Below are 11,949 nucleotides of genomic sequence, written 5' to 3' on the forward strand. Positions count from 1 at the left end.
TTATTGAGATGAGAAAAGGTTTAAAAAAATTAGAGCATGTTAGAGAGAAATATGAGTGAATTTCGAAATCGCATCGGAGCCCTAGGCAGCTGCCTAGGAGATTTGGCCTGAGTGGTCAATTTTTTTGTTTGGTTGAATTAGGACCCCAATTCATGGTCAATAACAGCCCTATACAATATTATTGAGATGGGAAAAGGATCAAAAAAATTAGAGCTTGTTAGAGATAAATATGAGTGAATTATGAAATCGCTTCGGAGCCCTAGGCAGCTGCCTAGGAGATTTGGCCAGAAAGGTCAATTTTTTTGTTTGGTTGAATTAGGACCCCAATTCATATTCAATAACAGCCCTATATAATATTATTGAGATGGGAAAAGGTTCAAAGAAATTAGAGCTTGTTAGGGAGAAATATGACTGAATTACGATATCGCTTCGGAGCCCTAGGCAGCTGCCTAGGAGATTTGGCCTGAAGTTCAATTTTTTTATTTGGTTGAATTAGGACCCCAATTTATGGTCATTAACAGCCCTATATAATATTATTGAGATGGGAAAAGGATCAAAAAAATTCGAGATTCTTAGGGAGAAATGTGAGTGAATTACGAGATCGCTTCGGAGCCCTAGGCAGCTGCCAAAGAGATTTGGCCTGAAAGGACAATTTTTTTGTATGGTTGAATTTGGACCCCAATTCATGGTCAATAATAGCCCTATCTAATATTATTGAGATTGGAAAAGGTTCAAAAAAAATTAGAGCATGTTAGAGAGAAATATGAGTGAATTAAGAAATCGCTTCGGAGCCCTAGGTAGCTGCCTAGGAGATTTGGCCTGAGAGGTCAATTTTTTTGTTTGGTTGAATTAGGACCCCAATTCATGGTCAATAACAGCCCTATATAATATTATTGAGATGGGAAAAGGACCAAAAAAATTAGAGCTAGTTAGAAAGACATATGAGTGAATTACGAGATCGCTTCGGAGACCTAGGCAGCTGCCTAGGAGATTTGGCCTGAAAGGTCAATTTTTTTGTTTGGTTGAATTAGGACCCCAATTCGTGGTCAATAATAGTCCTATGTAATATTATTGAGATGGGAAAAGGTTCCAAATAATTAGAGCTTGTTAGGGAGAAATATGAGTGAATTACGAGATCGCTTCGGAGCCCTAGGCACCTGCCTAGGAGATTTGGCCTGAAAAGTCAATTTTTTTTTCTGGTTGAATTAGGACCACAATTCATGGTCAATAATAGTCCTATATAATATTATTGAGATGAGAAAAGGTTTAAAAAAATTAGAGCATGTTAGAGAGAAATATGAGTGAATTTCGAAATCGCATCGGAGCCCTAGGCAGCAGCCTAGGAGATTTGGCCTGAGTGGTCAATTTTTTTGTTTGGTTGAATTAGGACCCCAATTCATGGTCAATAACAGCCCTATACAATATTATAGAGATGGGAAAAGGATCAAAAAAATTAGAGCTTGTTAGAGATAAATATGAGTGAATTATGAAATGGCTTCGGAGCCCTAGGCAGCTGCCTAGGAGATTTGGCCAGAAAGGTCAATTTTTTTGTTTGGTTGAATTAGGACCCCAATTCATATTCAATAACAGCCCTATATAATATTATTGAGATGGGAAAAGGTTCAAAAAAATTAGAGCTTGTCAGGGAGAAATATGACTGAATTACGATATCGCTTCGGAGCCCTAGGCAGCTGCCTAGGAGATTTGGCCTGAAAGGTCAATTTTTTTATTTGGTTGAATTAGGACCCCAATTTATGGTCATTAACAGCCCTATATAATATTATTGAGATGGGAAAAGGATCAAAAAAATTCAAGCTTCTTAGGGAGAAATGTGAGTGAATTACGAGATCGCTTCGGAGCCCTAGGCAGCTGCCAAAGAGATTTGGCCTGAAAGGACAATTTTTTTGTATGGTTGAATTTGGACCCCAATTCATGGTCAATAATAGCCCTATCTAATATTATTGAGATTGGAAAAGGTTCAAAAAAAATTAGAGCATGTTAGAGAGAAATATGAGTGAATTAAGAAATCGCTTCGGAGCCCTAGGTAGTTGCCTAGGAGATTTGGCCTGAGAGGTCAATTTTTTTGTTTGGTTGAATTAGGACCCCAATTCATGGTCAATAACAGCCCTATATAATATTATTGAGATGGGAAAAGGACCAAAAAAATTAGAGCTAGTTAGAAAGACATATGAGTGAATTACGAGATCGCTTCGGAGACCTAGGCAGCTGCCTAGGAGATTTGGCCTGAAAGGTCAATTTTTTTGTTTGGTTGAATTAGGACCCCAATTCGTGGTCAATAATAGTCCTATGTAATATTATTGAGATGGGAAAAGGTTCCAAATAATTAGAGCTGGTTAGGGAGAAATATGAGTGAATTACGAGATCGCTTCGGAGCTCTAGGCAGTTGCCTATGAGATTTGGCCTGAAATGTCAATTTTTTTGTTTGGTTGTATTAGGGCCCCAATTCATGGTCTATAATAGTCCTATATAATATTACTGAGATGGGAAAAGGTTCCAAAAAATTAGAGCTTGTTAGAGAGAAATCTGAGTGAATTATGAAATCGCTTCGGAGCCCTAGGTAGCTGCCTAGGTGATTTGGCCTGAAAGGTCAATTTTTGTGATTGGTTGAATTAGGGCCCCAATTCATGGTCAATAACAGCCCTATATAATATTATTGAGATGGGAAAAGGATCAAAAAAATTAGAGCTTGTTAGAGAGAAATATGAGTGAATTACGAGATCGCTTTGGAGCCCTAGGCAGCTGCCTAGGAGATTTGGCCTGAAAGGTCAATTTTTTTGTTTGGTTGAATTAGGACTCCAATTCGTGGTCATTAACAGCCCTATATAATATTATTGAGATGGGTAAAGGATTAAAAAAATTAGAGCTTGTTAGGGAGAAATATGAGTGAATTACGAGATCGCTTCGGAGCCCTAGGTAGCTGCCTAGGAGATTTGGCCTGAAAGGTCAATTTTTTTGTTTGGTTGAATTTTGACCTCAATTCATGGTCAATAATAGCCCTATCTAATATTATTGTGATGGGAAAAGGTTCAAACATATTAGAGCATGTTAGAGAGAAATATGAGTGAATTACGAAATCGCATCGGAGCCCTAGGCAGCTGCCTAGGAGATTTGGCCTGAGAGGTCAATTTTTTGGTTTGGTTGAATTAGGACCCCAATTCATGGTCAATAACAGCCCCATATAATATTATTGAGATGGGAAAAGGATAAAAAAAATTAGAGTTGTTAGAGAGAAATATGAGTGAATTACGAGATCGCTTCGGAGCCCTAGGCAGCTGCCTAGGAGATTTGGCCTGAGAGGTCTATTTTTTTGTTTGGTTGAATTAGGACCCCAATTCATGGTCAATAATAGCCCTATATAATATTATTAAGATGGGAAAAGGTTCAAAAAAATTAGAGCTTGTTAGGGAGAAATATGACTGAATTACGAGATCGCTTTGGAGCACTAGGCAGCTGCCTAGGAGATTTGGCCTGAAAGGTCAATTTTTTTGTTTGGTTGAATTAGGACCCCAATTCATGGTCAATAAAAGCCCTATATAATATTATTGAGATGGGAAAAGGATCAAAAAAATTAGAGCTTGTTAGGGAGAAATATGAGTGAATTACGAGATCGCTTCGGAGCCCTAGGCAGCTGCCTAGGAGATTTGGCCTGAGAGGTCAATTTTTTTGTATGGTTGAATTTGGACCCCAATTCTTGGTCAAAAATAGCCCTATCTAATATTATTGAGATGGGAAAAGGTTCAAAAAAATTAGAGCATGTTAGAGAGAAATATGAGTGAATTACGAGATCCCATCGGAGCCCTAGGCAGCTGCCTAGGAGATTTGGCCTGAGAGGTCAATTTTTTTGTTTGGTTGAATTAGGACCCCAATTCTTGGTCAAAAATAGCCCTATCTAATATTTTTGAGATGGGAAAAGGTTCAAAAAAATTAGAGCATGTTAGAGAGAAATATGAGTGAATTAAGAGATCGCTTCGGTGCCCTAGGCAGCTGCCTAGGAGATTTGGCCTGAGAGGTCTATTTTTTTGTTTGGTTGAATTAGGACCCCAATTCATGGTCAATAATAGCCCTATATAATATTATTAAGATGGGAAAAGGTTCAAAAAAATTAGAGCTTGTTAGGGAGAAATATGACTGAATTACGAGATCGCTTTGGAGCCCTAGGCAGCTGCCTAGGAGATTTGGCCTGAAAGGTCAATTTTTTTGTTTGGTTGAATTAGGACCCCAATTCATGGTCAATAAAAGCCCTATATAATATTATTGAGATGGGAAAAGGATCAAAAAAATTAGAGCTTGTTAGGGAGAAATATGAGTGAATTACGAGATCGCTTCGGAGCCCTAGGCAGCTGCCTAGGAGATTTGGCCTGAGAGGTCAATTTTTTTGTGTGGTTGAATTTGGACCCCAATTCTTGGTCAAAAATAGCCCTATCTAATATTATTGAGATGGGAAAAGGTTCAAAAAAATTAGAGCATGTTAGAGAGAAATATGAGTGAATTACGAGATCCCATCGGAGCCCTAGGCAGCTGCCTAGGAGATTTGGCCTGAGAGGTCAATTTTTTTGTTTAGTTGAATTAGGACCCCAATTCATGGTCAATAATAGCCCTATATAATATTATTAAGATGGGAAAAGGTTCAAAAAAATTAGAGCATGTTAGAAGGAAATATGAGTGAATTTCGAAATCGCATCGGAGCCCTAGGCAGCTGCCTAGGAGATTTGGCCTGAGTGGTCAATTTTTTTGTTTGGTTGAATTAGGACCCCAATTCATGGTCAATAACAGCCCTATACAAAATTATTGAGATGGGAAAAGGATCAAAAAAATTAGAGCTTGTTAGAGAGAAATATGAGTGAATTACGAGATCGCTTCGGAGCCCTAGGCAGCTGCCAAGGAGATTTGGCCTGAAAGGTAAATTTTTTTGTTTGGTTGAATTAGGACCCCAATTCATATTCAATAACAGCCCTATAGAATATTATTAAGATGGGAAAAGGTTAAAAAAAATTAGAGCTTGTTAGGGAGAAATATGACTGAATTACGAGATCGCTTCGGAGCCTTAGGCCGCTGCCTAGGAGATTTGGCCTGAAAGGTCAATTTTTTTGTTTGGTTGAATTAGGACCCCAATCCATGGTCAATAACAGCCCTATATAATATTATTGATATGGGAAAAGGATCAAAAAAATTAGAGCTTGTTAGAGAGAAATATGAGTGAATTACGAGATCGCTTTGGAGCCCTAGGCAGCTGCCTAGGAGATTTGGCCTGAAGGTCAATTTTTTTGTTTCGTTGAATTAGGATCCCAATTCAAGGTCATTAACAGCCCTATATAATATTATTGAGATGGGAAAAGGATAAAAACAATTAGAGTTGTTAGAGAGAAATATGAGTGAATTACGAGATCGCTTCGGAGCCCTAGGCAGCTGCCTAGGAGATTTGGCCTGAAAGGTCAATTTTTTTGTTTGGTTGAATTAGGACCCAAATTCATGGTCATTAACAACCCTATATAATATTATTGAGATGGGAAAAGGATGAAAAAAATTAGAGCTTGTTAGAGAGAAATATGAGTGAATTACGAGATCGCTTTGGAGCCCTAGGCAGCTGCCTAGGAGATTTGGCCTGAGAGGTCAATTTTTTTGTATGGTTGAATTTAGACCCCAATTCTTGGTCAAAAATAGCCCTATCTAATATTATTGAGATGGGAAAAGGTTCAAAAAAATTAGAGCATGTTAGAGAGAAATATGAGTGAATTACGAGATCGCTTCGGAGCCCTAGGCAGCTGCCTAGGAGATTTGGCCTGAGAGGTCTATTTTTTTGTTTGGTTGAATTAGGACCCCAATTCATGGTCAATAATAGCCCTATATAATATTATTAAGATGGGAAAAGGTTTAAAAAAATTAGAGCTTGTTAGGAAGAAATATGACTGAATTACGAGATCGCTTCGGAGCCCTAGGCAGCTGCCTAGGAGATTTGGCCTGAAAGGTCAATTTTTTTGTTTGGTTGAATTAGGACCCCAATTCATGGTCAATAAAAGCCCTATATAATATTATTGAGATGGGAAAAGGATCAAAAAAATTAGAGCTTGTTAGGGAGAAATATGAGTGAATTACGAGATCGCTTCGGAGCCCTAGGCAGCTGCCTAGGAGATTTGGCCTGAGAGGTCAATTTTTTTGTATGGTTGAATTTGGACCCCAATTCTTGGTCAAAAATAGCCCTATCTAATATTATTGAGATGGGAAAAGGTTCATAAAAATTAGAGCATGTTAGGGAGAAATATGACTGAATTACGAGATCGCTTCGGAGCCCTAGGCCGCTGCCTAGGAGATTTGGCCTGAAAGGTCAATTTTTTTGTTTGGTTGAATTAGGACCCCAATCCATGGTCAATAACAGCCCTATATAATATTATAGATATGGGAAAAGGATCAAAAAAATTAGAGGTTGTTAGAGAGAAATATGAGTGAATTACGAGATCGCTTCGGAGCCCTAGGCAGCTGCCTAGGAGATTTGGCCTGAAGGTCAATTTTTTTGTTTGGTTGAATTAGGACCCCAATTCATGGTCATTAACAGCCCTATATAATATTATTGAGATGGGAAAAGGATAAAAAAAATTAGAGTTGTTAGAGAGAAATATGAGTGAATTACGAGATCGCTTCGGAGCCCTAGGCCGCTGCCTAGGTGATTTGGCCTGAAAGGTCAATTTTTTTGTTTGGTTGAATTAGGACCCCAATCCATGGTCAATAACAGCCCTATATAATATTATTGATATGGGAAAAGGATGAAAAAAATTAGAGCTTGTTAGAGAGAAATATGAGTGAATTACGAGATCGCTTCGGAGCCCTAGGCAGCTGCCTAGGAGATTTGGCCTGAGAGGTCTATTTTTTTGTTTGGTTGAATTAGGACCCCAATTCATGGTCAATAATAGCCCTATATAATATTATTAAGATGGGAAAAGGTTCAAAAAAATTAGAGCTTGTTAGGGAGAAATATGACTGAATTACGAGATCGCTTCGGAGCACTAGGCAGCTGCCTAGGAGATTTGGCCTGAAAGGTCAATTTTTTTGTTTGGTTGAATTAGGACCCCAATTCATGGTCATTAACAGCCTTATATAATATTATTGAGATGGGAAAAGGATAAAAAAAATTAGAGTTGTTAGAGAGAAATATGAGTGAATTACGAGATCTCTTCGGAGCCCTAGGCAGCTGCCTAGGAGATTTGGCCTGAGAGGACAATTTTTTTGTATGGTTGAATTTAGACCCCAATTCTTGGTCAAAAATAGCCCTATCTAATATTATTGAGACGGGAAAAGGTTCAAAAAAATTAGAGCATGTGAGAGAGAAATATGAGTGAATTACGAGATCGCTTCGGAGCCCTAGGCAGCTGCCTAGGAGATTTGGCCTGAGAGGTCTATTTTTTTGTTTGGTTGAATTAGGACCCCAATTCATGGTCAATAATAGCCCTATATAATATTATTAAGATGGTAAAAGGTTCAAAAAAATTAGAGCTTGTTAGGGAGAAATATGACTGAATTACGAGATCGCTTCGGAGCCCTAGGCAGCTGCCAAGGAGATTTGGCCTGAAAGGTCAATTTTTTTGTTTGGTTGAATTAGGACCCCAATTCATGGTCAATAAAAGCCCTATATAATATTATTGAGATGGGAAAAGGATCAAAAAAATTAGAGCTTGTTAGGGAGAAATATGAGTGAATTACGAGATCGCTTCGGAGCCCTAGGCAGCTGCCTAGGAGATTTGGCCTGAGAGGTCAATTTTTTTGTATGGTTGAATTTGGACCCCAATTCTTGGTCAAAAATAGCCCTATCTAATATTATTGAGATGGGAAAAGGTTCAAAAAAATTAGAGCATGTTAGAGAGAAATATGAGTCAATTACGAGATCGCTTCGGAGCCCTAGGCAGCTGCCTAGGAGATTTGGCCTGAGAGGTCAATTTTTTTGTTTGGTTGAATTAGGACCCCAATTCATGGTCAATAATAAACCTATATAATATTATTAAGATGGGAAAAGGTTCAAAAAAATTAGAGCATGTTAGAAGGAAATATGAGTGAATTTCGAAATCGCATCGGAGCCCTAGGCAGCTGCCTAGGAGATTTGGCCTGAGTGGTCAATTTTTTTGTTTGGTTGAATTAGGACCCCAATTCATGGTCAATAACAGCCCTATACAATATTATAGAGATGGGAAAAGGATCAAAAAAATTAGAGCTTGTTAGAGAGAAATATGAGTGAATTACGAGATCGCTTCGGAGCCCTAGGCAGCTGCCTAGGAGATTTGGCGTGAAAGGTAAATTTTTTTGTTTGGATGAATTAGGACCCCAATTCATATTCAATAACAGCCCTATATAATATTATTGAGATGGGAAAAGGTTAAAAAAAATTAGAGCTTGTTAGGGAGAAATATGACTGAATTACGAGATCGCTTCAGAGCCCTAGGCTGCTGCTTAGGAGATTTGGCCTGAAAGGTCAATTTTTTTGTTTGGTTGAATTAGGACCCCAATTCATGGTCAATAACAGCCCTATATAATATTATTGATATGGGAAAAGGATCAAAAAAATTAGAGCTTGTTAGAGAGAAATATGAGTGAATTACGAGATCGCTTCGGAGCCCTAGGCAGCTGCCTAGGAGATTTGGCCTGAAAGGTCAATTTTTTTGTTTGGTTGAATTAGGACCCCAATTCATGGTGAATAACAGCCCTATATAATATTATTGAGATGGGAAAAGGATCAAAAAAATTAGAGCTTGTTAGAGATAAATATGAGTGAATTATGAAATATCTTCGGAGCCCTAGGCAGCTGCCTAGGAGATTTGGCCTGAAAGGTCAATTTTTTTGAGTGGTTGAATTAGGACCCCAATTCATATTCAATAACAGCCCTATATAATATTATTGAGATGGGGAAAGGTTCAAAAAAAGTAGAGATTGTTAGGGAGAAATATGACTGAATTACTAGATCGCTTCAGAGCCCTAGGCAGCAGCCGAGGAGATTTGGCCTGAAAGTTCAATTTTTTTGTTTGGTTGAATCAGGACCCCAATTCATGGTCTATAAAAGCCCTATATAATATTATTGAGATGGGAAAAGGATCAAAAAAATTAGAGTTGTTAGAGAGAAATATGAGTGAATTACGAGATCGCTTCGGAGCCCTAGGCAGCTGCCTAGGAGATTTGGCGTGAAAGGTAAATTTTTTTGTTTGGATTAATTAGGACCCCAATTCATATTCAATAACAGCCCTATATAATACTATTGAGATGGGAAAAGGTTAAAAAAAATTAGAGCTTGTTAGGGAGAAATATGACTGAATTACGAGATCGCTTCAGAGCCCTAGGCTGCTGCATAGGAGATTTGGCCTGAAAGGTCAATTTTTTTGTTTGGTTGAATTAGGACCCAATTCTTGGTCAATAACAGCCCTATATAATATTATTGATATGGGAAAAGGATCAAAAAAATTAGAGCTTGTTAGAGAGAAATATGAGTGAATTACGAGATCGCTTCGGAGCCCTAGGCAGCTGCCTAGGAGATTTGGCCTGAAAGGTCAATTTTTTTGTTTGGTTGAATTAGGACCCCAATTCATGGTGAATAACAGCCCTATATAATATTATTGAGATGGGAAAAGGATCAAAAAAATTAGAGCTTGTTAGAGATAAATATGAGTGAATTATGAAATATCTTCGGAGCCCTAGGCAGCTGCCTAGGAGATTTGGCCTGAAAGGTCAATTTTTTTGTGTGGTTGAATTAGGACCCCAATTCATATTCAATAACAGCCCTATATAATATTATTGAGATGGGAAAAGGTTCAAAAAAAGTAGAGCTTGTTAGGGAGAAATATGACTGAATTACTAGATCGCTTCGGAGCCCTAGGCAGCAGCCGAGGAGATTTGGCCTGAAAGGTCAATTTTTTTGTTTGGTTGAATTAGGACCCCAATTCATGGTCATTAACAAACCTATATAATATTATTGAGATGGGAAAAGGTTCAAAAAAAATTAGAGCTTGTTAGAGATAAATATGAGAGAATTATGAAATATCTTCGGAGCCCTAGGCAGCTGCCTAGGAGATTTGGCCTGAAAGGTCAATTTTTTTGTTTGGTTGAATTAGGACCCCAATTCATGGTCAATAACAGCCCTATATAATATTATTAAGATGGGAAAAGGTTTAAAAACATTAGAGCTTGTTAGGAAGAAATATGACTGAATTACGAGATCGCTTCGGAGCCCTAGGCAGCTGCCTAGGAGATTTGGCCTGAAAGGTCAATTTTTTTGTTTGGTTGAATTAGGACCCCAATTCATGGTCAATAAAAGCCCTATATAATATTATTGAGATGGGAAAAGGTTCAAAAAAAGTAGAGCTTGTTAGGGAGAAATATGACTGAATTACTAGATCGCTTCGGAGCCCTAGGCAGCAGCCGAGGAGATTTGGCCTGAAAGGTCAATTTTTTTGTTTGGTTGAATCAGGACCCCAATTCATGGTCTATAAAAGCCCTATATAATATTATTGAGATGGGAAAAGGATCAAAAAAATTAGAGTTGTTAGAGAGAAATATGAGTGAATTACGAGATCGCTTCGGAGCCCTAGGCAGCTGCCTAGGAGATTTGGCGTGAATGGTAAATTTTTTTGTTTGGTTGAATCAGGACCCCAATTCATGGTCTATAAAAGCCCTATATAATATTATTGAGATGGGAAAAGGATCAAAAAAATTAGAGTTGTTAGAGAGAAATATGAGTGAATTACGAGATCGCTTCGGAGCCCTAGGCAGCTGCCTAGGAGATTTGGCCTGAAAGGTCAATTTTTTTGTTTGGTTTAATTAGGACCCCAATTCATGGTCAATAACAACCCTATATAATATTATTGAGATGGGAAAAGGATGAAAAAATTTAGAGCTTGTTAGAGAGAAATAAGAGGGAATGACGAGATCGCTTCGGAGCCCTAGGCAGCTGCCTAGGAGATTTGGCCTGAAAGGTCAATTTTTTTGTTTGGTTGAATTAGGACCCCAATTCATGGCCAATAACAGCCCTATATAATATTATTAAGATGGGAAAAGGTTTAAAAAAATTAGAGCTTGTTAGGAAGAAATATGACTGAATTACGAGATCGCTTCGGAGCCCTAGGCTGCTGCCTAGGAGATTTGGCCTGAAAGGTCAATTTTTTTGTGTGGTTGAATTAGGAGCCCAATTCATATTCAATAACAGCCCTTTATAATATTATTGAGATGGGAAAAGGTTCAAAAAAAGTAGAGCTTGTTAGGGAGAAATATGACTGAATTACTAGATCGCTTCGGAGCCCTAGGCAGCAGCCGAGGAGATTTGGCCTGAAAGGTCAATTTTTTTGTTTGGTTGAATCAGGACCCCAATTCATGGTCTATAAAAGCCCTATATAATATTATTGAGATGGGAAAAGGATCAAAAAAATTAGAGTTGTTAGAGAGAAATATGAGTGAATTACGAGATCGCTTCGGAGCCCTAGGCAGCTGCCTAGGAGATTTGGCGTGAAAGGTAAATTTTTTTGTTTGGATTAATTAGGATCCCAATTCATATTCAATAACAGCCCTATATAATACTATTGAGATGGGAAAAGGTTAAAAAAAATTAGAGCTTGTTAGGGAGAAATATGACTGAATTACGAGATCGCTTCAGAGCCCTAGGCTGCTGCCTAGGAGATTTGGCCTGAAAGGTCAATTTTTTTGTTTGGTTGAATTAGGACCCCAATTCATGGTCAATAACAGCCCTATACAATATTATTGATATGGGAAAAGGATCAAAAAAATTAGAGCTTGTTAGAGAGAAATATGAGTGAATTACGAGATCGCTTCGGAGCCCTAGGCAGCTGCCAAGGAGATTTGGCCTGAAAGGTCAATTTTTTTGTTTGGTTGAATTAGGACCCCAATTCATGGTCAATAAAAGCCCTATATAATATTATTGAGATGGGAAAAGGTTCAAAAAAAGTA

This window comes from Humulus lupulus, chromosome 3 (assembly GCF_963169125.1).
Source record: "Humulus lupulus chromosome 3, drHumLupu1.1, whole genome shotgun sequence".
Classification (NCBI taxonomy): Eukaryota; Viridiplantae; Streptophyta; class Magnoliopsida; order Rosales; family Cannabaceae; genus Humulus; species Humulus lupulus.